Raw genomic sequence first — 26,635 nt, forward strand, 5'->3', positions numbered from 1 at the left:
CTAGGCTCTTTGCTAACATTATTTCGTTAAATCCTTCCCACTCTGGGAAGCAGGTTCTATTACCCCATTTTACAAGCAAGAAAACTGAAATTCAGAGAATTTAAGTTATTTCCCTAATGTCGCAAATACACGGTAGAGTCAGGATTTAGATTAGGTCTATATGAATGAAAAGTTCCTGCTCTTTCCACCCTAAAGTTTTCTCTAGAAATGGTGATCTTGCCCTAGACTACATCAAAACAATTCTCTCTTTCTAGTCATTCATCATCTTTGGTCTGAATAGATCGAGCACCTTAGCTTTGAAGCAGTAGGGTTAAGAAACAAGATAAAATCCTGTCTCATGTAATGCTGAAAATTTGCCAATAGAATAAAAAAATCCAGAGGCTGCAACGTGAAATCCTGTCTCATGTAATGCTGAAAATTTGCCAATAGAATAAAAAAATCCAGAGGCTGCAACGTGAAATCTTTCAGTCACTTTTACACGCATACACATAACCCTATGCACAACAAAAGCAACTAGTGAGAAAACACATTAAAATTTATCACACTTTTACCTTTACCAGAATTCCTCGTGGCTCATGAGTATCAAAGACGTGCTGCCCAATAGTTGACAATCCTGGGAGATGCTGCTTAGTACTCAAGAAAGATAAGCGTATTTGACCAGCATCAGCCTTGCAGCAGCCCCAGAGAAATCTCTTCTTCTTCCCACTCACCTGTCTCTCCCTGGGTGTTGTATATATTGCCAGTGGCCTCCACCTCCACCCAATTTGCAGAAACCTGGCCCACAACACCCTGTAATTAATGTCAACAGACATGCAAGTCTGAGATTCAACCCACTGGGCATGCTCTAGGCTCAGCAGAAGACACTGTCCTTTGCAATCAGGGAGGCATGCCTGAGCCCTGTCAGTAGGTATTTCTCCAGTACCTGAGAAGGATTTACATACCTTCTTTTATACCAGGTCTGTCTCCTGGCTAATCATTTCTACAAAATTATTCAACCATCCAGCTTAGGCAGCCAGCATGTAAGTGCAGTAAAAGTAGAAGACTCCCACCAGGATTAGGCCCACCCATGACTCTGCTACTCTCGCATGGGCCAATCTACCAAGCCAACCAACGCACACCCATTCCCTCCCAAGGAACTGGGTAAATGCTTGAGTGTGCACCCATCACCTGTGCACTGCTGTGCCTCTGAAGATTTAAGACAACTCAGGAATGAATATTCACAGACATTGCTGCCAGCTTCAGTATTTGGACCCATCAGCCAGTAAGAATATTTCTTAGTTCTTGCTTAAAACATAAGACATACAGGTCCGTGTGTGAAATGCACCATGAAATTGAGGTTATTGCTACCTATCATAAAACAAAGTAAACCCAAGAGATTTAAAAAAATACTTCTTCTTGGGAGTTCCCGTCGTGGCGCAGTGGTTAACAAATCCAACTAGGAAACCATGAGGTTGCGGGTTCGATCCCTGCCCTTGTTCAGTGGGTTAACGATCCGGCGTTGCCGTGAGCTGCGGTGTAGGTTGCAGACGTGGCTCGGATCCCGCATTGCTGTGGCTCTGGTGTCAGCCAGCAGCTACAGCTTTGATTAGACCCCTGGCCTGGGAACCCCCATATGCCATGGGAACGACCCAAAGAAATAGCAAAAAGACCAAAAAAAAAAAAAAATGCTTCTTCTTGGGAGTTCCCGTCATGGCTCAGTGGCTAACGAATCCAACTAGGAACCATGAGGTTGCGGGTTCGATCCCTAGCCTTGCTCAGTCGGTTAATGATCCGCCATTGCCATGAGCTGTGGTGTAGGTTGCAGATGCGGCTCGGATCCCATGTTGCTGTGGCTCTGGTGTCAGCAGCAGCTACAGCTTTGATTAGACCCCTGGCCTGGGAACAACCCCCATATGCCGTGGGAATGGCCCTAGAAAAGGCAAAAAGTCAAAAAAACAAAAACAAAAAAAAAAAAACAAAAAAAACGCTTCTGTTCAAAGAAGAGAGGTACCACATGTTGCCAAGATCCGAATCACTCTTTTAACTAGAGATTCTAAATCAATATGGACATTGTTCTAGAAGGGGAAAAGAGACTTCTGAGAACCTCTTATTAAATGAGGTTAGGAGTTCCCGTCGTGGCGCAGTGGTTAACGAAGCCGACTAGGAACCATGAGGTTGCGGGTTCGGTCCCTGCCCTTGCTCAGTGGGTTAACGATCCGGCGTTGCCGTGAGCTGTGGTGTAGGTTGCAGACACGGCTCAGATCCCGCGTTGCTGTGGCTCTGGCATAGGCCAGTGGCTATAGCTCCGATTTGACCCCTAGCCTGGGAACCTCCATATGCTCTGGGAGCGGCCCAAAGAAATAGCAAAAAGACAAAAAAAAAAAAAGGAGGTTAAATATGAAATCAATAAAGATCAGAGAATGTGCAGCAGTTTCATTAGGTGCTCATCTGGATACATTAACTCAGAGGAAGGTGACAAAGTGGGCCCTTGATTTTTATTTTCACAATTTTGCTACACTTGAGTGACCCCCCGAAGCATAGAGGTAGAAACAGCTACAGAGCAAAATGAAAATGTGAGGTGTCATGTTTATAAATTGTGATGAATTTCACAATGACAATAGAGCATTAAACTAAGAACAGGACCCTTCCTTCTAAAACTGGGCCCTGTCCAACTATACAGGTTGCACAACCAGGATACTGGCCCTGCTGGTAAAGAATGTGTCCTCTGATGGTTAAGAGACCTGGAGGGAAACCACAGTGAAATGAGATGCTCTTGGGTGTCATTCATCCTGGGCAGAGTGCCCTGGAAGGTTCAATGACCCTATGAAGGATCACTCCATGCTGGTAACACTTAAGGAGGAGAAGAGTAATTTTCGCCATTGATCAAATCCTGAAGTGGACTTCCACAAACATGTCTATCTACCACCTCCCCCCGCCCCCCGCCCCAGGAGATTTAAAAACTTTCTGCCCCTGTAATTGGTACTTACTTATTTAAAATTAATTTGGGGAGTTCCCATTGTGGCGCAGCAGAAATGAATCCAACTAAGAACCATGAGGTTGCAGGTTCGATCCCTGGCTTCATTCAGTGGGTTAAGGATCCAGCATTGCCATGAGCTGTGGTGTAAGTCACAGACACAGCTCAGATTCTGCTTTGCTGTGGCTGTGGTGTAGGCCAGCAGCTGTAGCTTTGATTTGACCCCTAGCCTGGAAACCTCCATATGCCATGGGTGCGGCCCTAAAAAGCAAAAAGTAAAATAAAATAAAATTAACTTGGCTCCAATTAACCAAACCAACCGTACAGATCTGGGAAGAGAAATCTTGCAGGAGGGGGCCAGTAAGAAATCTAATTGCTTGGTGGCAGAAAACGTTCTATAATTTTGGTTAAAGGAGATTTCTCTCTACCCTACCAAGGTGGAAGAGACTTCTTTGGTCATCGGATTAGAAATGGGTAGACTTTATAAGAACTAGTTCCAAAAAAGAGGACTCGACCATACGGAAAAGGAGAGTAAATTAGACTTCAAGCAGATTTCCAGCCAAAGTCTTTAAAAGATTAGGTCAGTTGCTTCTTTTTTCTCTTTCTGACTCTTAACTGGCCTTCCCTCTTCATGTTGTTCAGGCCCTCGGTGGAAAAACCAGCAGGCCCTCGCCTTTCCATCTACCACCACCTCCCCACCAATCAAAATCTAGTCATCCTGTGAGCCAAACGGTCCCTCTAATAAATTAATTTTAGAAATGTGGTTAACGATGATTAAAGGTGGACGTGAGCCCAAAGGAAGACCAATGGAGAAGCTCTTTAAACCAGTCTTTCCACAAAGGATGTCAGTGCTTTCTCCAATCGTGAGACTAATGGCTCTTCCTATAACAGAAAGATGCTCAGTGATGTAAGCGAGCATGCGCATCATTTCTCCATGACTTGGAACACCAGAAAAAAAAAATTCATTCACTTTATTCTTGCTTTTTTATTCAACAGGCTCAGAATTGCTTCTCTATAAATTGATTCTCAAATGGTGCCCATAGGAAGAAAGACAAAAGGATGAGCTTTGGTTTGGGGATGGTAAAGGAGAAGATACTTCTCCAAATCAATTGTTAACTAAAACAAGGAAAAGTAATGATATGTCACACAATGAAGGAGCGATGGTACCCTTTGAGCCTGTAGCTTTTCCTGAAAATTTATTTTTTTAGGCCTTCCTAAGTTCCCTCATTAACAATACTCCATCCCCAAGTCCTAGCCGCATGCTTCATGATTCAGCACCATCAGTGACTAATAATGCACCAAAAGGAAAATTCAGAGGCTTCACTGTGCTCAGTGTGAAAGTCAACTGTCTTCCATAAAACATAGGAACACCATGCTCTTTGAGGGTAGGAGTGGGTACTTTTTCATGACAGCCCTGATCTTTTGTTTGCACAAGAACTACTTTCATGCTAGTGTCAGAATATCTCAAAATCCAAACATCCGAAGTTCCTGTTGTGGCTCAGCAGTTAACAAACCGGACTAGGATCCATGAGGACGCAGTCAGAATGTAACTGCTTATCAGGGCTCAGGGCTCAAAACTAGTTTCATCTTCTTACCCGGCCCTCTGTTACTCACTACCACCATAGGCATAACTAATTAAAAATAATGCCAAAAGCAAAACCAACAAGCTTACCACAATTAACAAGATCACAGTTAGATCATATCAAGTTTTTATGTGCATTTTCTCCAAAAATCATAATCTTTGTCCCTGAGTGCATCTTCCTTCTCAGCTGACAGCCACAGGTACCTGCAGCTGTATAGAGGGCAGTCCTTGCCCATCAGGTAGAGGCAGAAAGCCTCACCCAGGCTCCCTTAATCTCTCCCAAATCTGTCTCTCCCATTTGAAAACACCAGAAAAGAGTGGAACCTCCTCCAATCAATGCTGATTAGGAGAAAATTAAAGTGGTAAACTTATTCCATCTAACATCTAGAGCTGCCACTGCTGTTGTTATTTTTATTATTGTTATTATGATTAGATACCACAAGTGAATCGTTTCTGCCATGAGAACCATCATAGTGTCCATGAGAACACTAACCAGCATGCATCCCTGGAGCCCAGCTGTAGTTACCCAAACCATAGTATGGTCAACGGTGGGAAGAAAAGTAAAGTTTTTGAAGTCCTCTTATCAAAAGCCTGCTTTTTAGATGAAAACATGATTTTAAGATCTCTCCTTCAAAAAAAAAAAAAAACTGACTTCCATTTTTTCTTTCAAAGACAGACTCTTTAGTCCTAACCCTTCAAAGAAAGTAAAAAATTCCTATCAAATGATAATAACAATATCCTGGTATCATCTTCAAGTAGGGGCATTCATAAGAATTGATCTGGGATAAAACATTTTAAGAAACAAATAGGGGGAGTTCGTGTCGTGGCGCAGTGGTTAATGAATCCAACTAGGAACCATGAGGTTGCGGGTTCGGTCCCTGGCCTTGCTCAGTGGGTTAACGATCTGGCATTGCTGTGAGCTGTGGTGTAGGTTGCAGATGTGGCTCGGATCCTGTATTGCTGTGGCTCTGGCGTGGTCCGGAGGCTACAGCTCCAATTCAACCCCTAGCCTGGGAACCTCCATATTGCGGTGGGAGCGGCCCAAAGAAATAGCAAAAAGTAAAAAAAGAAACAAATAGGAGAGGCGGGCTACTGGCAGGCATCTAGGCCTCTACCGAGGCAAATCCGGTGGAAATCAGAGCCATCAGAACTGCCACCATGACTGCGGGCAAGAGCAGCAAGATGCTGAAGTACATCGACTACAGGATGAGGTGCATCCTGCAAGACAGCTGTATCTTCATTGGCACCTTTAAAGCTTTTGACAAGCATATGAATTTGATCCTCTGTGACTGTGATGAGTTCAGGAAGATCAAACCAAAGAACTCAAAACAAGCGGAGAGAGAAGCGAGTCCTCGGTCTGGTGCTACTTCGAGGGGAGAACCTGGTCTCAATGACAGTAGTGGGACCACCTTCCAAAGATACCAGTGTTGCCCTAGTGCTGCTAGCTGGGGGCCCAGGGATTGGCAGAGCTGCTGTCAGGGGAATCCCAGCCAATGTTCCTATGCCCCAGGCTCCTGCAGGACTTGCCGGGCCAGTCTGTGGGGTTGGTGGGCCATCCCAACAGGTGATTACCCTGCAAGGAAGAGGCACTGTTGCAGCAGATGCAGCTGCAGCTGCTGCTACAGCCAGTATTGCAGGGGCCCCAACCCAGTACCCACCTGGCCGAGCAGGTCCTCCCCAACCTATGGGCCGAGGAGCACCCCCTCCAGCATGATGGGCCTACCTCCTGGTATGAGGCCTCCCATGGGTCCCCCAGTGGGAATTACCCCTGGAAGAGGAACTCCAATGGGCATGCCCCCACCCGCAATGAGGCCCCCTCCCCCAGGGATACGAGGCCTTCTTTGACCTTGGCCACTGAGTTATGGAAGTAGCTCCACAGAGGCATGGGCCTGATCCCCCAGGGCCATGTTACCACACCTGTTTGTTTGTTAAGCCATTGTTCCCCTTGAGTCTCACCGGATTGTCTGGTTTCCCTTACAGGGCCCCCTCCCCCGGGAATGTGCCCACCAAGGCCCTCCTCAGCTACCTGCCTGTTTCCCGTAAGGCTGTACATAGTCCTTTTACTTCCTTGTGGCCTGTGAAACTAGTTTATAATAAACTCTTAAGGGAATGCCATAAATGCACCTGGTATGTTCATTTATTTTCAGAAAAGTCTTTGATGTACTGGACGCTTAAATAAGAGGAAGGGTTGCCTTGGAAAAATGAGCCCTAATCCTTAGTTGCTTCCCTTGTAAAATACTATATTCTTTTGCAGAAATGCACAGCCTCATCAAAGAGAATTACAAAATTGAACTACAAGGAGATACTTTTCACCTTGTCAAACTGGCAAAAATCATTTTGTTGAAATAAAACATTCATATCCTAAAAAAAAAAAAAATAGTTTTCTGGCCTCCCAGAGATTTATAAGTTGCAGGAAGAAAAGCCACATATTTGCACAGGCAGAATGTCAAAGGATGTCAAGGGGCTTAGCACCCAGCAAACTGAAGAAAATTTGTTCAAGCAACAGAGCATCTATGCAGAGATATCCAGAATATACAGTGTCAGACTGAACTTCAGGGCAATGATGAATCAGAGAAACACACCCAATGACAAAATTAAAAACTATCTAATTCTCAGAGGAGCCTACACAGCCCAGGCTCAAACCTTGGAGCTCACTTATGGACCTCCGTCCCCTCAGACCATTAAGCTCATGCATGAGCCCAGAGTAACCTCTCTGATCCAACCTCAAACATGTAGCAGCAAGTGCTGATTCTTCAGCCTTGGTCAGTCCTAACATGACCTTGGTGACTTCAATCCCTGTACACTCCTGTTAAGTTTCAAAGGTTCTGGTTCTAGACCCAGGCTTAGTCGACCCCTTAGGCCTGTCAGCAGATCTTGGCCTCCCTGGTTTGGCCCTTAGTGCTCTCTGAGGCATGTGATTCCAAGTCATCCATTGTTCTCAGAAAATCAGCCCCCACCCCTACCCATCACCCCCTCCTTCCAGCTACAGCCCTTAACATACAAGATGCACTTGGCCAACATTGCTCTTAGCTGAGTTTCCTTTACCATAATCCATATCAACACAGACATTGGTTTAGCAGACTTTAGCCTGTTATGTACAAAATATTACACTGAAGGCCTCAGCTGTTTGACCTTTTAATGGTCCAAAAATGTGTAGGAGTTCCCTTCATGGCTCAGTGGTAATGAACTGACTAGTATCCATGAGGAAATGGGTTCAATCCCTGGCTTCACTCAGTGGGTTAAGGATGCGGCATTGCTGTGAGCTATGGTGTTGATTGCATATGCGGCTCAGATCCCGCATTGCTGTGGCTGTGATGTATGCTCTGATTTGGCTCCTAGCCTGGAAACTTCCGTATGACCCAGGTGTGGCCCTAAAAATACAAAAAAAAAAAAGTGTGTGAAAATACTCCTCAGGACAGCCAGGGAGGGGATAGTGTGTTTCCATTTTAAACACAACTGTTTTACTATTTGGGAGTGCCAGGCATTGTGAATTTTACCCTGTTGGACACTGGATATTTTTTGATATCTGTAAATATTTTTGAGCTCTGTTCCAGGATGAGTAAGTGACCTGGAAGCAACTTGAACCTTTTGCATATTGCATTTTTACGATTTGTCAGGCATGTCTGCAGCAGTGCTCAGTGGAGGGCTAATCACTCCCCACTACTGGGGCAAGACCTCTCTGACTGTTCTACCCAATACTCCATGAATTATGAGTTTTCCAGTCTGTTTGGAGAGAACAAGCCATATTCCCAGACTTCTGTGAGGGCAGGGCACTGTTTTCCACTCCCTCCCTCCCTGCCCCTCCCTGCTCCCTCCCCACTTCCCTCAGAGTAATTTCCTCACTTACTCTGATGAATATAAGGGATGATCCTGCAGCTCTCCAGTGCCCTCTCTCTGGGCAGCTCTCCCGTTTCTGGAGCTCTGTTCTACAAACTCTAGCCATCTTGTTTCCCGGGGGCCTTAGCACCACCTTCTCAACTCAGGGAGTTCGAGTTCCACCTGGGTCTCAGCATGGATGCTCTCCAGGGCAGCTGGAGCAGCCCTAGTGCTCACCTCGTTTGTTTGTGATTTCTTGAAAATCTTTGCCCTCACCTTACCTCATAGCCAATGTTTCAAAAGCCACATGTGGTTTCATATGTTTTATCTGATATTTTTTGGTTATTTCAGGCACAAGAATAATGGCCCTGTTACTCTCGGGCAAAAACAGAACCTCTTCAAAATTCAGTCACCTTAACACTCAATGCCAATATTACTACACAGGAAAGATACTACTTTAACCCATGTTTTCCAAAATAATGTCCTGAACCACCTACTTGTGAATCTCCCAGGATGCTTGATAAAATGCACATTCCTGCATCATATCCCCAGAGCTGTTGACTATAAATTTCTTGCCACTAAAATGTGAGAACTGTTTTCATTACCATGACAATTCATTAACAAAAGACCATAAAATGTGGGAAATCATTAGAATAGGCAATGGATTCAAAAGGCAAGGAGAATATTGACAGTTCAGCCTGAAATGATGTTGACACCAGGTATGACACTCCAACATCTCTTGCAGCTGCAAAAGCGTGCTTTTTATAAACCATGACTCTCCATGGCTACATGAACAATTCTGGAGCTGCTTCCTTCTCATGCACTGCAACAGCTGTGCTCCATTTGGAGACTGGAAAGCAATGGTGAGATGGGGAGAGAATCTTGGCTGCACAGAGGCCCTCTGCCTGGCAATGCCCGAGACTGAAGCCAAACCAACCTGGAACCTATTTGCCAGTATGTGTGTTTCCCCTGAAATAATGAAGTCATGTTCCCCACCAATGAATGTTCATCAACAGTAACAACAATCACACTATCAATCTTTTATTCCCCAATCTCAAGAGCAATTGGAATGACTCCTGTGCCATCCTAACTCACAACAGTCCCATTTTCAGGGTAAGGAAACAAACAGCCTAAAAGGCATGTATAAGCTGTGAACAGAATATGGACATAGTGAGGCTGAGTCCATCAGAGGAGCCAGGGGTTCACTACTTGAGCACAGTTGCTCACAAACTTTCTCTGAGACTTGGTGTTGGTCATCTCACTCACTTTGAAACTAGTAGCAGAGCTCTTGCTACTGGATGGAGAAAGTGATGGCAGCATGAGTCCATTGCTCGAGTTTGTAGATGAAGGAACAAAACCAAGCATATCTCACACCCCAAGTCATTATGTGAACTCTACCTAAACCTACATTTTTAATCCAAGGTCTGACTATATTTCAGTAGCTTGGGGAAAGAGTGGGCCAGGTAGAGGTGGAAGTGAGCAGATATAGGCAGAACCAGATTTCCTTCTAGGTCATGGTGACTATCTGGACTTTATTTTAAATATAATGGAAATGTTTAACAATGTAGAGCTACTTGGAAATGAGGGATGGCTTCTGAATTTTATGAGAGTAGTTATTAATCCCAATATTTTGATATTTTTATCTTGTTTTATCTTTAGAGGAATATTTTAGGAACTAATATATCTTTTTTTAAGAAATGCTTAGCTGAAGTTAAAAAAATTCCTTGTATTTCATTTTGGTTTCTTTTTCTTCTATTAAATTTATGACAAATGAAATATACCACTTTTTATGGAGTTACCATTGTGGCTCGGAGGTCTTAAGAACCAGACTAGTATCCATGAGCATGCGGATTCATTCCCTGGCCTAGCTCAGTGAGCTGTGGACCTGGCGTTGCTTCAAGCTGTTGTGTGGGTTGCAGAGGCAACTCAGATCCATTGTTTCTGTGGCTGAGGCATAAAAAGGCAGCTGCAGCTCCAATTCAACCCATAGCCCAGGAATTTCCATATGCCACAGGTGCGGCCCTAAAAGGGAAAAAAAGAAAGGAAAAAAAGAAGAAAGAAATATAGTTTTGCTGAAAATGTAATTGGTCGTAGACTTTGAGCCAGAGAGAAATGTGGTCTCTATACTGAAGTAACTGGGTCTACCTGGCTACCCAGTTGTTGATGCAAGTCAGAAAACGCACTAATTCGCCTTTCAGGTCCTTTGAAGGGAATTCAGATGCCACCTAAACACCTAGGTTACTAACAGGAACTAACACAGCCCTAAGGGAACTTTGGCTGTTAGAAAAGTGAAGTTAATGGAAGCTCTACAAATTTGATGAGAAAGAATTCACCTTTCAGCTCAAATAATTGAGCTGGGAAAGAGGCCACAAGATGAAAAGGGAACCACTCTAAATACTCCGTTTGATTTATTTGCTGTTGTTGTTTTATTGAGATATAATTGACATTTAACATTATATTAGTTTCAGGTGTACAACATAACAGTCAATATATGTATATATTGCAAAATGATTACCACAAGTCTAGTTAACACCCATCGCCACACATGTTTTTTTAATTCGACATTATGAGGTGTTTTCCTCCAACTGTGACAGCTTGGGCCAGTTCTGAGCATTGAGAATGAAGGACATCAGCCTAGCTGGGTATTTACCCTACCTGAGAAAGGCTTATTACCTTTGGCTGGGAAACTCCTCCCCCAGAACGTGATTCACAACCTAGGCCAAGCATCACATTTCTACGGGGAATTTTGCATAGATGCCTGGCCTCATTACACACCTGCTGAAAAAATCTCCAGGGGCAGGACAGGAGTGGGTATATTTTTTAATAGCTCCCCAGGCGACTCAGCTGCACAGCTGGAGTTACATACTGCAGCACTAGACTGTAGAATTCTCATGGGACGCTTAGAGGCAACAGGGATGCTTAATGAAAGGAGCACTAAAATCAGATAAATTTTCATATTCTTCACTTACTAGACAAATAGCAAAATTTACCTTTCTGAACATCAATTTCCTTAGGCATACAGTAGTACTTTTCTAAAAATCAATTTTCTCATCTATTAAAGGGAATTCAATAAAATAATGTATGTATTTTTTAAGACACTATAGAATTTCAGGCACCATAGAAAAGGGTGCTGACACGCTACTCACCTCCTTGCCATGGAAAGTGCTACTTCACTTTTTTTTTCTTTTTTCTTTTTTTTTTTTTTTTTTTTGTCTTCTAGGGCCGCTCCCGCAGCATATGGAGGTTCCCAGGCCGGGGGTCTAATCGGAGCTGTAGCCTCTGGCATACGCCAGAGCCACAGCAACGCGGGATCCGAGCCGCGCCTGCGACCTACACCACAGCTAACGGCAACGCCGGATCCTTAACTAACTGAGCAAGGCCAGGGGTTGAACCCACAACCTCATGGTTCCTAGTTGGATTTGTTAACCACTGAGCCATGACGGGAACTCCTAGTTCACTTTTTATAAGAGAAAAAATATCAAAGCCACAGAGGATATCAAACTTTGCAAAAGACAGCAAGGACAGAAGGAGACCTTTGCCTCAGACTTTTTCCATTTTAGGAGAGCTGATGGCACCAGATGGGCCCAAGCTGATCAGAGTTGTGGCAGGTCCATGGGAGAAAAAACTCATTGTCTTTCAAAGTTTCACTGAGGCAGCTGGAGTGTCAGAGTCCTTGGCAGGATCTCTGAAAGCCAGAGGAGACTGGAAACTGTCAAATGGTTCACAGGGAGAAGCCAACAGTCCAGAGAGAAGGAACAGTGCAAATGGCCTGGTTAGACACATTTGGTCCCACGCCACTGTTACTTTAAGTGACTTCGTCTTCTATAGAAAAAGAATATTCTTCCATTCAAGCTTCCTCTCTGTTCTCCATGACAAAATATACTACAAAGATCTATATGTCTCAACCAATAAGTTGAGATGTGTGTTACACGTGCACATGCATATGTGTGTGTGGAGTTAAATAAAAGCAAAAGCAGAATGATGAATATAATATGGTCTCATTTATATTTTAAAATTATATTTGTGCTTAGATCTATACATGTGAGTGGATTCTTGGAGGAAATCTAGACGGATACAGGTCAAACAATTAACAAAGTTACCTCTGAAAAGAGTAGCGGGATGGGAAGAAAACAGGTAAGAAAAGGGGAAAGCATTACTTTTGACTCTATACATTGTTTCCATTTTTTCAACATATATAGATTATTTTTTCAATTCTAAAACCAAAAAAAAAAAAAAGATTAACAGGGTTAGGGAAAAAAGGAAGAAAGAATGAAAAAAAGAAACAAGCAAATAAACAAAGGATAGCTTTCAACAACCAATGCCCTTTAACCACAGGAAAAATCGTTCTTCCTTGGAAACAGTATAAAAGTTATGAATAGAAATCCTGAGTAATTCTATGAGGAAAAAATTAGCACTTTAGATGAAATTTTTAAAAATCAAGAATGAGTCAATATTTTTATACTATGACTATATCTACGCTAATGATGTTTATATAGAGAGGGATGATAAGTGAATTGCTTAGATATCCACATGCAAAAGAATAGTCAGACCTATGTCTCCATCATATACAAAAATTAACTCAAAATATATCAAAGACCCAAACAGAAATAATACTATAAGCCTCTTAGAAGAAAATCTTCATGACATTTGCTTAGGCAATGATTTCTTGGATATGACACCAAAACCACAGGCAACCAAAGAAAAAATATATTAACTGGACTACACCAAAGGACAATATTAACAGAGTCAAAAGACAACCCAGGGAATGGGAAGGAATATCTTCAAATCAGATATTCCTGATACATAAATAACATCAAGAATATATAAAGAACACTACAACTCAATAACAAAACAAAACAAAACCTGACTTTAAAATGAGCAAAGGATGTAAACAGATATTTCTCCAAAAAAATATACAAATGGCCATTACACAGTGAAAGGATGCTCAACATTACTAATCACTAGATAAATGTAAATAAAAACCTACAATAATATACCATTTCACATCCATGAGGATGGCTATTATTAAAACAACAACAACAACAAAACCAGAATAACAAGTGTTAGTGAGGTGTAGAGAAATCGGAATACTTATGCATTGCTTATGAGACTATAAAATGGTGTAGCTGCCATGGAAAACAGTATGGTTGTTCCTCAAAAAGTGAAAAATGGCATTACTTTACAACCATGCAATTTCACTTCTGGGTTTATACCTAAAAGAATTGAAAGCAGGAACCCCAACAGATATACAGCAACGTTCATAACAGCATTATTCACAATAGCCAGAAGATGGCATATTAGTCAGGTTCTCCAGAGAAATAGAACCAAGAGGATACAGCTATAAAGGGGTGTGTGTGTGTGTGTGTGTATACACACCTTTATACCTATATATATAAAGAGAGAGAGAGTTATTTTAGGAATTGGCTTACAGGACTATGGAGGCTAGTATGTCCAAAATCATCAGGGCAAGAAAGCAGACTGGAAATCCAGGGAAGAATTAATGCCGCAGTTCAAGTCTTAAGGCAGTCTGCTGGCAGAATTCCCTCTTCTTCAAGGAAGATCATTCTTATGCTATTAAAGCCTTCAAATGCTTGGATGAGACCCACCTGCATTATGGGAGGTCATTTGCTTTCTCAAAGTCTACTAATTTAAATGTGAATCACATCTAGAAAATGCCTTCACAGAAATATCTAGAGTAATTTTGACCAAATATCTGGATACTGTGGCCTAGGCAAATTGACACAAAAAATTAACCATCACAGATGGAAATAACCCAAATGGCCACCAACAGATGAATGGATAAAATGTGGTATACACATACAATGGAAAATTATTCAGCCTTAAAAAGCAAATAAAATTATGACACATAGTACAATGTGGGTGAACCTTGAAGACATTTTGCTAATTGAAACAAGCCAGTCATAAAAGGACACATTTTGCATAATTCCACTTATATGAGATACCTAAGTTCATAGAGACAGAGTAAAGAATGGTGGTTGCTAGAGGCTGGGGGAAGGGGGAGGAAGTAATAGACAGTTAGAGTACAGAGTTTCAGTTTGATGAAAAATTTCTGGAGATGCATAGTGGTGATGGCTGCATGACCATGTGAATGTATTTAATGTCACTGAACTATACACTTAGAAATGGTTATAACACCAAATTTTATGTTACATTTATTTTACCACACTAAAAAAAAAAATGAATTGTTTACATGTATTGGCTTTACTGTGATGCAGGAACCATGCTAAGTGCTTTATACTGATTTTCTCATTGAATGCCTATTGATAGTCCCATTTTATATATAATAAAGCTCCCCAGAAAAAGTGACTCACTCAAGGTACAGTAGTAAGAAGCAAATCTGGGTTGAAATCCTCAGTCTGACTCCAAAGTCTATGTGCTCAGTCAGTGTGCCATACTGAAAAGAGTGACCACATTAAGGTAATGAGATTAAAAAGCAAATTAAATTGTTTTTCAAGTAATATTTTAAAGTTGATTCAATATATTAAAAATGTTAGGAATGATAATAAGACGAAGTGGGAAGAACACAGCTCCTCATCTATGTTATTTTTAACCTAATCATGAGAAAATATCAGAAAAACCAAACTCAAGGATAATGTTACAAAATAAATGATTTATATACCTCAAAAATGCTCACTTCATAAAAGTCAAGGAACTGTTCCAGATGGGAGACTAAAGAGATATGACAACTAGATGCAAAGCATGATTTTGAAGTGAATCTTATAAAAGACATTATTGGAACAATTGGTGAAACTCCAGAGGGGTCTGAGGATTGGTTGGTGATTAAACTTCTTTTGATGACTGTGTTGTGGTTGGATAGCAGAATGCCCTTGTTTGTAGGAAATGCACATGAACTATGTGAGTGTGATGGCATATCACGTCAGCAACTCATTCTGAGATGATTCAGGAATAAGCCCCTTTGTACAATACTCATAACTTTTTTATACATTTGAGATTGTTCGAAATAAAAAATTTAAAGTTGCTCTTGTGGTTTTGGCCAAAAAAAATTTACTTAAGAATGAATTCCCCAAAAGATGTGTGAGTGTGACTAATAACAGGTCACCTAAAATAGTCCTGCACTGACCTTCACCACAAGAAATTCTTATCCCCAAATCACAGCATCTCCAGAAATAAGACAAGAAACCAGGATGCCCAAGAAATAGGAATAGGGAGTTCCCGTCGTGGCGCAGTGGTTAACGAATCCAACAAGGAACCATGAGGTTGCGGGTTCGGTCCCTGTCCTTGCTCAGTGGGTTAACGATCCGGCATTGCCCTGAGCTGTGGTGTAGGTTGCAGACACGGCTCAGATCCCGTGTTGCTGTGGCTCTGGCGTAGGCCGGTGGCTACAGCTCCAATTCGACCCCTAGCCTGGGAACCTCCATATGCCGCGGGAGCGGCCCAAGAAATAGCAAAAAGACAAAAAAAAAGAAAAAGAAATAGGAATAGAATGTGTACCTGGAATCCGCCCCATTCTTCCGCAAGCCTTGGAACACTTGATAGTTCTCTATATTTTAAAAAATAAAATTACTGTGGTACCATTTATATTTTTAAATTCTATTTATGTTTAGATCTACATCTGCAAGGAGACTCTGAGAGGACTGGAAGGATACATATCAAACTATTTACAAAGGTTACCTCCGGAGAAAGTAGCAGAAGGTGAAGAAGGGAAGTATATAAAGGGGAAACCATTACTTTCGATGCTTATAAATTCGTTTCAGTTTCTCAAAGGAGACCATCATTCAACTGACATTACTGAATGTCTACCTTAAGTCCAGGTCTATAGTGGTTCTGTTCAAACAAGATGAAAAAAAACAGAATGATTGTAATGCATTCCATCTAATAAACAAGTAAAACATCTCCTGTCTGCATGTGTAGCACACCCCATAGACAAGACTCATGTTGGTATTCTGGCCTCTCTGGAGAAACTTCACTAATTCCACTCCTCCAAATACTACCTCCCCCTCCAGTGACCCTCCTTCCACAGACTTCTTGACTACCAGCACCACCACCAAGAAGAGCAGCCCTGCAGTATTACACCCAAGGCAGCGTAGACTCAAGTTACAGCTTGAGCTCTGGAGTTAAACCGTCTGGGTCTTCATCTGCCATTTGTACACTGTGTGACCTTAGGCAAGTTACTTAATTTGCCTGTGCCTCAGTCTCCTCGGCTAATAGGTACCAACCCTCACAGGGGTGCTGAGAGGCTTACAGGAGGTAAGACAGGTAAAGAAACATTCAGAACAATGTCTTCCATGTATTAAGTGTTCAGAAAATGTTAGCCATTGATGGATCAAAGAGCCATCTGAAAACAATAGAATGCCCCAGGGATGCAGGGGGGGGGGGGGAATAAAAGATCATCCAAGGGAAAAGGGACCTTAGAGATCATTTTACAGATGATGGCACAGAAAGGGCCATAATGGCTCAAAGTCTTGCCTGAGGTAAAGCAGGTGGTCAGCGACTGCTGATGTCAGGGCCAGATTCAGGTTCTCTATGACACAGAACAATGCCCTCAAGAAAGAGAAATCAGAGATCTCCAAAGTGGGTCTGCCCTTAGGTGCATGTTACAGGTCTTATCTACTTGAATAATTGTACATCATAAAGTTACAAGTATTAACAGATGAATACTCGATTCTCTCAGATGAAAAAGTGCTATTTGGCCCATGTTGTGTGTATGTAGGGGTCGGGGAGGGGTGCAACACTCACATCCATGTCAAAGACTTTAGAAGGTGGCTTGATTCTGATAAGTAGCCTAGGTAATAGTCTAGGATGCCAGACCACTTCAACAGAGCTCCAAGATAGCCACCTAAGAGTGAGTCCAAAAAGTGGGGCCCAGACTCACTGGTCAGTCCAGCAAGGCCCTGAAGGATGAGTCACTGAAGCAGTGGAGCATACAGTGAGGGTATCTTGGGTTGGGGTCTGGGGAGACCAGACCCCAGAGATGGATTGTTCTAGGAACACCTCTACTATGGAACTGCTGCCAGTCCAGCCCACCACCCCCTATTAATCTTACCTCCTAAGCCTCTTCTTCGCATAGACTCTCCATGCCATGCCTCCTCCTCTCCCACCTTTCCAACCTTTCCACCCACTAACCTCTCACAGATTCTCCTGCATAAAAACTCAATGTCTCCAAACACAGATTCACATTTTCCAGCCTCAGTGCTTTTGCCCATGCTTTCCCTTCCTCCTAGAATGCCTGCCACTGTTTCTTCTTTGATCCCTTTCCCCTCAATAAAAAATGTTTGGCAAAATCCTTTCCCAGAAATGCCAAATCTTCCAAGAAGCCATTCTGCAATAAGAAGTCCTCTTTCCATCCTCTATATGCCCAGAACCTTTCAGATCTTTCTAAGGCACTTGATCAATTCCACTTTACTCCCCTCTCAAGACTCTCCTTTACAGCCTTATACAATGCCCTACTAACAAGTGGTCTGCAGAGTTCCCATTGTGGTTCAGCAGTAATGAACTGACTAGTATCCATGAGGACTCAGGTTCAAGCCCTGGCCTGGACATGGCCAGGAGCTGTGGTGTAGGTCACAAACCCAGCTCCGATCCCACATTGCTGTGGCTGTGGACTAGGCCAGCAGCTGCAGCTCAGATTCAACCCCTAGCCTGAGAACTTCCCTATGCCACAGGTGTGGCCCTCAAAAGACAAAAAAAAAAAAAAAAAAGAAAGAAAGAAAAAAAAGAAAAAAGTGGTCTGCACCCAGTAAATACTAGGTGCTAATGTAGAGATCAGAATGGCAGCTGGGAAAACTCAAGTGAAGCAGGGAAACTAAGAAGAAAGTCAATGAAGTGTGAGTACAACATCAAAGACTAAAAAGGCAAAAACTCTGTGCCCAAACTATTCTAAGTATTTAATGTATGTTGACTCAGTTTTTAAGACAGACCCATGAGATAGGTGCTGTTATCTCCACAGAGGATGGAACTGAAGTATGATGGACTGAGTAACTTGCGCAAGGTCAAACAGTAGGGTTTTGAGTTGAACCCGGCCAGCTGGCTCTTTATATGGTTTCTCTGCATATGGTTTCTCTTCTAATCCCCCATTCCTGAAAACCACTTCAGCTCTTCACTCACAGTATGCATTGCCTTTCTGAATCAAAAACACACTCTGTAACTTGCAATTATGGCACCTACTGCTTTCTAAGCCAGAAATTAAAGACCAATTCTGGCCACATCTGCCATGACAGTAAATAACATATGATAAAGTCTCAAATCCAAAGCATTGCTTAAACCGAGACAATTATAGATGTTTAAGATGGAATGGGCCTCAGGCTTTCCACCTAGCTTAATATTTGTCGTCATTTCCAATTTTAAATCCTGAAACACATGCCAGAATTATGCGAAACACAAACATCTAATGATCACTCTGAATATTATTTTGACAGAATTATGGGATTAAAATGATAATTATAAGATTATTGATACACACCTGTGGTCTTTCACCTGTATGGTGAGTTTTTTTTTAACAATCATCAAGGAATTTGGGCCTACCACTAATGGATAGGAGATTAAAGGCATTGAGCTTCATTTACATTTAAGTGAAACATTAATTACCTATATAATTCAGGATTTATATAATTTAATATTAAAAATCCCATTAAAGGAAGCAAAAGTTTTGATAATTCTGAATAAGCCAGATAAATTTCTCAAACCTGTATCAAAACAGGGAGTGGGGGATGGATAAAAATTTCCGGCTTTACAAATGTATACTCTGTTCTCACAGAAGAACACAGAAAAATAAATTTTTCAATAGATTCAACTTTGAAGTTCGGAGAAGCTTATAAAGGGATAACTGTTACAATTCTGTCCCCAGGAAATTTTAAAATAGCATACAGATGACCAAAAATTTAAATTAAAATAAAATGTTAGCAAAGCAGAAGAAAAGGAAACGACGGTCTATGCAGTTTGTGGCAGCAAGCGATATTTTTCTCTCCCTGATGAAGAGAAGGCCAGTGAGAATAGCAAAAAGATGCAGGGTAGAGATCGCAGCGGAAGAAACAGGATATCCAGCACGTATCCAAAACTTACCCAACTTGGTCTTACTCAACACTATTTTTCCCACTTTGCCAGTTTTAAATCAGACAGCGGCTGGGCTTTAGTTGCTGTTTGTGTCCTTTTGATCTCAAAGCCCCATGAAAATTAAACTATGTGTTGGATAGGATCTGGCCCCGTCTCGCATTAAGGGAAAAAAGTTTTAAACTTGGATTCCTGGTTGCTTCTCAGGAGAATGAATAAATAATAAGTGGCTGAAAGGAGAGGACGTGGGGGACGTGCTCAGATGACGTCCGGCCCGCGAAGGGGCCGCACAGTTCCTCAGCGCAGCTGTCCAGATGTGCCTCATCTGGTTCCCCCGCCGGGCACGAGCCTCGGCGGCCTCGGCTAACACAAACTCCAGCTCATTTGTCTCCGGGGCTCCTCGCTGGCTGCCTATTGGCCAGCCGGCCCGCCACTCTTGCGGGCCTCGGGCCCGCCCCCACCCTCCGGGCCAGCTCACTTCATCCTCTAAAGGAACCTGGAAGTGCAGCTCGGGCGCTGATGTGGCACTCGGCGGCCTCTGCAGCCCGGGAGGGGCTCGGGCCGAGAGGGGGGTCTTCCACACCCAGGTCTTGCTCATGCCCTGGTCCCTGTTATGCCCAACTTTTCAGGCAGTTAGGCCGTTTTGTTCAAACAGGATTATTTTAATCTGTTCTTGGGATGGAAGTAAGGCGCACCCCCCCACACCCCCGGGGGGCACTTTGGCTTAAATCCCCAAATGGAAGGGACTGGGGCCCGGGATGCCCACGCCCCCAAAGGGCATTCAGGCCACACCTCAGAACTTCACTTTCCCCTTTTTCTTCAGGGAGCAAATGATGAATAAATTTCAAGAGCCTGCTCCATGGGAACAGTATTCTTTTACTGGAGGGAAAAACTTAATGTTCCTTCACTGAAGTCCTCATAACTAGAAAGTTTGTTCTTTCTGCAGCGGAGACCAGGGTTGATTACAGGAATGATTTGGAAGACTTGGTTTGGATTTTTGTTGGGTGGGGGTAGTTGTAGGAAAATGAGAAAGGTTGCTTTCTTCCATGAGAATTTAGATGGGACAGCATCAATCGATGCTCTTTTTTCTTTTGTTTTTTCTTTTTGTCTTTTTAGGCCCAAACCTGTGGCATATGGAGGTTCCCAGGCTGGTGGGGTCAAATCGGAGATGCAGCTGCCAGCCTACACCACAGCCGCAGAAACTGCCATATCCTTAACTCACTGAGCAAGGCCAGGGGTCAAAGCCATGTCCTAATGGATACTAGTTGGGTTTGTTAACTGCCGAGCCATGATGGGAACTCCCAATCCGTGCTTTGATCCTGGGGAAATCATTGAAAAGTTGATTAGTGGAGGTGGGGAGGTGAAAATCAATCACCATTATAATTTGAGGATGTTGACAGATATGTGACTTCACTGAAATGTTAAGAGGGCAAGACCTACACTCTTTGGGCTAAACTATGAGCTGTGCCCAGCCCTATATTAAACAGATTTACCTGCATTAACACATTTAATTCTCATAAGCATCTTATGAAGTAGATATTAAAATTATCTCTATTTTCAGATGAGGCTATCAAGACGTGGAACAGCCTATCCCAGCATGCCGCCAAGGTCTCCAATACGTGTTCATATCATGGGTACATAAACTTACCTGCCATTTGCCAGAAATAAGTGGGTCAGAATTTATTGTGAGTGCCTATATCTTCTGGTGTCCAGAGCTTTCACTTCACAGATGATGTCCTCTTGGTACACTTGTTACCTATTGGTATGTAACAGATTACCACCAATTTAGCATCTTAAAACACTACATTTATTATTACACAGTTTCTAAGGGTCAGGAGTCCAGACATGGCTTAACTGGATCATCTGCTCAGGATCTCACAAGGTGGCACTCACAGTATCCTCATATGGAGGCTCAAGGGAGGAAGAATCGCTTCCAGTCTTCTTCAAGCTGTTGGCAGAATTCATTTCTTTGCAGCCTTGTCCCCAGTTTCTTTCTAGATGTCACCTAGCTGCTGCCTTCATCTCCTAGAATCTAGGCTCAGGCTCCTGCAGTTCTTGATAGTCAGGAGGTGGACATCATGGAGGGGGCCACATTAGAGTCTGTTTGCCACAGTGGGCTAGTCAGACACCTCAATTTTTCTATAGCCCTGATTGCAATTTTATCTCCACAAGTCCTCCAAAAATTCAGGACCCCATTCACCAAGTAAAAATATATGTGTGTGTGTATGAATGGATTTGCAACACTCAGTCCCTTTGGCAGTCAGGAAAACCCACAAAGGAGGGTTGACCCTTGAAATTAATCAGAGTTTGGCTTTCAGAAACATTTATAATCTGATAATGGTAATTTTTATCAAAAATTAGGAGTTCCCATTGTGGCTCAGGGGGTTCAGAACCTGACATAGTCTCTGTGAGGATGTAGGTTCCATCCCCGGCCTTTCTCAGAGGGTTAAGGATCCAGCCTAGGCCACAGATGCAGCTTAGATCCAGTGTTGCTGTGGCTGTGCTGTAGGCCTGCAGTTGCAGCTCCCATTCAACCCCTAGCCTGGGAACTTCCATATGCTGCAGGTGTGGCCATAAAAGGAAAAAAATTTACTCGACAATGGGCTATATAATTAAGGTATACGATCAACCTTCTATATTCGTTACCATTGACAAGCATCTGATGTTGTTAACCATTGGAACAGCTTCCTCAAAAATCTACTAAAAAGTAGATTTCTGGGGACTTCTGCTTTCAAGAAGATGGAGTAGATATCATTTTCCCTGATTCTCCTGCTAATACAAACAAAAATCCTGACTTTACATATAAACAAACATAAGAAGACTTTGAAAGGTTGAAAAAAGAAGACAGATGGGCTAGGAATCTAGGGACTCAAGGAATGACATGATGGTGAGTTCCCTGGGTTCTCTTGTGTGTCACTAACCCAGACTTGGAACCCAGCAAAAGCTTGCTGTCTTTTGTTGTTAGCTAAAGAACTAGAAAGGAAGTGCCTAGAAAGACAAAAATAAGTTAACACAATAATGGTTATACTCCAGCCAAACATCCCAGGAAAAAAAAAAATGTAGCTTCCCCAAAACCCACACCAGCAAAGGCCAGATTGGATCCTAAACTTCCACCCTTATCACAAAGGTGTTTATAGGTAAAAACAAATGGTGAGTTTTTTGAAAAGATCAATGTAATGGACAAACTGCTAGAACAACTGACTGACAAAGAAAGTAAAGAGGGAATAAACAAATTACCAATGTCAGGAACAAAATAGGTGATCTCACTACAGACCTGGCAGGCATCAAAAAGAAAATAAAGAAATACTCCAAACAACTCTGCATGGATAAATTTGACTTAAATGAAATGGACCAATTCCATGAAAAATATAAATTACCACAACTCACCCCAAATGAAATAAATAATTCAAATAGCCCTGTTACTATTAAGGAAGTTGAACTCATAATTCAAATACTCTTGTAAAAGAAATCTCCAGACCCAGATAGTTTCACTGGAGAACTCTACCAAATGTTTAAGGAAGAACTAACCTCAATTCTACATAATCTCTTCCAGAAAATAAAAGAGAACACTTTCCAATTGATTTTGTGAAGACAACATTACTCTGATGCAATAACCAAAGACACATAGCACAAAAAGAAAACTATAGACAAATATCCTTCATGAATATAGATGCAAAAATCCTTAACATAATATTAGCAAATAGAACTCAGCAATATATAAAAATGATTATATACCATAACCAAGGGGGGCTTTTTCCCAGAGATGCAAGCCATATTTAATATCCAAAATCAATCAGTATAATCTATGACATTAACAGACTAAAGAAAAATTACACAAACATATCAATCGATGTAAAGCAAGCATTTTGCAAGGTTCAGCATCACAAAGATGCTCAGAAAAATACTAAAAGAGGAAAGAACTTCCATGAGAACACCTACAAAATCCCCAGAGCTGACATTATACTTAAAGACTAGATGCTTTTCATATATACTTTGTGATTCTATTTAGACAATATTCTTGAAATGACAAAATTATGGAAATGGGAAACAGATTAGTGATTGCCAGGAGTTAAGGAGGTGGTGGGGTGAAAGGGAAATGAGTATGACCATAAAAGGGTAAAACAGAGGATCCTTCCTTGTGCTATTGGAAGTGTTCTGCTGGTTGATTATATCCATGGGATATTGTGTGGATATTGTGCTATAATCTTGCAAAATGTTATGATTGGGGGAAAACTGATTAAAGAGTGCATGAGCTCTCCTGTATTATTTCTTTTTTGTTGTTGTTGTTGTTGCTATTTCTTGGGCCGCTCCCGCGGCATATGGAGGTTCCCAGGCTAGGGGTTGAATCGGAGCTATAGCCACTGGCCTACACCAGAGCCACAGCAACGCGGGATCCGAGCCACGTCTGCAACCTACACCACAGCTCACGGCAACGCCGGATCGTTAACCCACTGAGCAAGGGCAGGGACCGAACCCGCAACCTCATGGTTCCTAGTCGGATTCGTTAACCACTGCGCCATGACGGGAACTCCTCCTGTATTATTTCTTACAGCTGTCTTTGTATTTATAATTATCTCTAAATAAAATATTTAATGAAAAAATGGATTTCTGACTATCTCCCTCACTTCTTCCTGGTCCACACAACTTATTAAACACTTTGGTCACAGAATGCAGCTCTGTCTAGAAAGAGATAATCTCCTATCAGCCAGTTACTTTCTGGGTAATATTCTAGATGAGAGAGGTGGAAGATTACACACAAGTATTTTGAAAATTCTGAATTTTGCATTGCCCATTCTTGGGCATGATATCTCATCCTTTCTCTTCATGGCAATACTAGGATGGCTGGATTAGTACACTGTCCAGGTGGCATCCTTGCCCAAAGGGGGCCTAGAGGCTTCAAAACTAATTGTGATTCAGCTGTTACAGCAGGCAGATAGTTAGATTGAGCAGAGAAGAGGTACCTGGGGCCAGAAGGCAGGAAATCACACATCAGGCAAACAGCAGAGCCTATAGTTGGATAATGAAAGGCCGAAACCTCCAGACTAATAGGAAACCACATCTTTTGGGGTGATATGTGCCCTGGGGCAGACAAAGAAAGGTGGATAAGAGCACGAATCTACAATGTCCAGATGTAACCCGTTGCTCATTATGCCCTTATTATAATAAAATTATAATGAAAATTAGCTACGCAGACAAGAAGTACCCATCATACACTGATGCCATAACACTTCTGAAAAAACTGAATAAGGACAAAAATCCCTCCTCCCTTCAGGAAGGTGAAGCTGGGATGAAAATTAAGGAATATGACTCCCAAAGCCCTCCTTCCCAGTGAATATCCCACCCATAAAATTAGATGCCCTGTATAATCAGTGTGCCAAAAAAATGCAGGGCAGCTGCTCACCTCTCTGCCTGCTTCTCCTTAAAAGGTATATTTCTCACTTAAATAAATCATCAATTTTCTTTCTCAATTTCTGTCTTATTTCTGAATTCTTTCTGCAACGAGACAAGAACTAACCTACACAACCACCTACATTCTCTCGTTGGATGACATGGTCCTAGATCATAAGGACAATGGACACTTGATTGAGCACACTGATCAATGCTCTCCAACACTAGCCCATGCATGCCCAAGTGGAGGACATAAAGAAGCTCTAAGTTTTAGATAAATGGGCTTGTCTCTCTTGTACCTGACTCACTGGACAAAAGATGTGGGTGTGAATGGGGTATGATTAGGAAAAAGGTGAGGTTCTAGCTACCAGAAAGGAAACACTGATTTTATAGAAGGAGAGGGAGAGCAGCAACCCTGGTGCCAGAGGCAGGAACACCATAAACCCTGGGATAGAGAGAAGAAGGGGAAATAGTAAACATTCTTCATTTTTCAGAGCTGCCTCAGAGATTTTCTCCCTGAAGAAAATGCCTAGACGCAATTTTCCCAGATCTTGTATGGCATTGTAAGTCTGTCATCCCCTGCCAGACAGCTCTAACCACAGTTCCATAACCATTCCCCTTAACCATTCCAAAAAGTCTATTGGAGAAGGCAAGAGATGACTCCAGCTCCTAAATTTCCCATACAGAACACCTGTCAATACCTCCAAATATTTTCTTCACTCTCATTCTCAGTCAGCCCATGGGATGAGATGTCACTCATCTAGTGGCAGGGATAAACATGACAGGTTGGACTGACTACCCTCAGGTGGTCTTTCCAAAAAAGAATTAGCCTCAATTATTCTAATTTAACTGGAAACCTAAGACTAACCTAATAGCTGGGAGGCCACAATGGAGGCACTGTTAATTTGTGCTTTCCATCCCCCCACTAATACAGACTTCCTGGAGAAACTGGAAGAATTATCAACAGACCTGATCATTCCAGGGACACTATGTGCATCCCCCAAATTCTACTTCTTTAAGTGAAAGCCAGGCACTAAATTACAACCATCTCCAAAACACAGTGACTTGCATTTTAGGAATGCTCATAAGAGACCTACAAGTATTAAACAACACGTTACTCAGAGACTATGTACATCTCTTAGAAACAAGACTATCATTGGGATAATCATGTGAGCTAATTCTGACAGGATTAAGATGGTAGAATAGAAGGACTAGAGCTCAATTTCTCTCCTAAAAACAACAAAATTACAACCAAAAGCTCAACAAACTTCAACCAAATGGACTGGAAACTTTCGAAAAAGTTATTCTACTCCAGATGACAAAGAAAAGGCCACATCAAGTGGTAGGAGGGGTGATTACATGATATAAGCAACCCCATACCTCTCAGGTGGGAAGCCCCACAGACTTCCTGTTTCACAGAGACTCACCTACAGGAGTGAAAGTTCTGAGTCCCACGTCAAGTCCCCATGCCTGGGGATTTGGCATTGGGAGAAAAAGCCCCAAGACCATCTAGCATTGAAGGCCAGTGGGGTTTGTGAGCAGGAGCTCCACAGGACTGGGGGAAATGGAGACCCCATTCTTAAAAGGTTTCCATGTGCACTGGGTCCCATAGGAATCTGGGTCAGACCTAACTACAGTTGTTGGAGGACCTCCTGGGAAAATAGGAGGTGAGTGTGGCTTGTTGTGGGGGAAGGGCATTGGAAGGAAAGCTCATGGGAATATTCATCAATGTGTGTCTCTCTGGAGGTGGCCATTTTGGGAAACTCTGGCCCCACACACCAGCACTGAGATCCCCAGGCCAAACAACAATCCAGGTGGGATCATGGCCCCGCCCATCAGTAAACTGGCTGCCTAAAGATCCCCCAGGC

General features: G+C 42.5%; 1 protein-coding gene and 1 pseudogene across 2 annotated transcripts in view; one reads left to right on the plus strand and one right to left on the minus strand.

The window, feature by feature from the left end:
- Nucleotides 1-19,747, minus strand: part of TMEM45A (transmembrane protein 45A) — a 96,267-nt gene extending 76,520 nt beyond the window's left edge. Inside the window, exon 1 of one of the 2 annotated variants that reach the window (XM_047793708.1) lies at nucleotides 19,392-19,747. The gene's annotated coding sequence lies outside the window, so the exon portion shown is untranslated. Of the gene's footprint in view, nucleotides 1-551; nucleotides 715-19,391 lie in introns of those variants that run through there. The other variant, XM_047793714.1, reaches the window with a different exon arrangement.
- LOC125134427 (small nuclear ribonucleoprotein-associated protein B-like) lies at nucleotides 5,694-6,430 on the plus strand (annotated as a pseudogene).
- Nucleotides 19,748-26,635: the final 6,888 nt, after the last annotated feature.

Source organism: Phacochoerus africanus, chromosome 1 (assembly GCF_016906955.1).
Source record: "Phacochoerus africanus isolate WHEZ1 chromosome 1, ROS_Pafr_v1, whole genome shotgun sequence".
In the NCBI taxonomy this organism is placed as follows: Eukaryota; Metazoa; Chordata; class Mammalia; order Artiodactyla; family Suidae; genus Phacochoerus; species Phacochoerus africanus.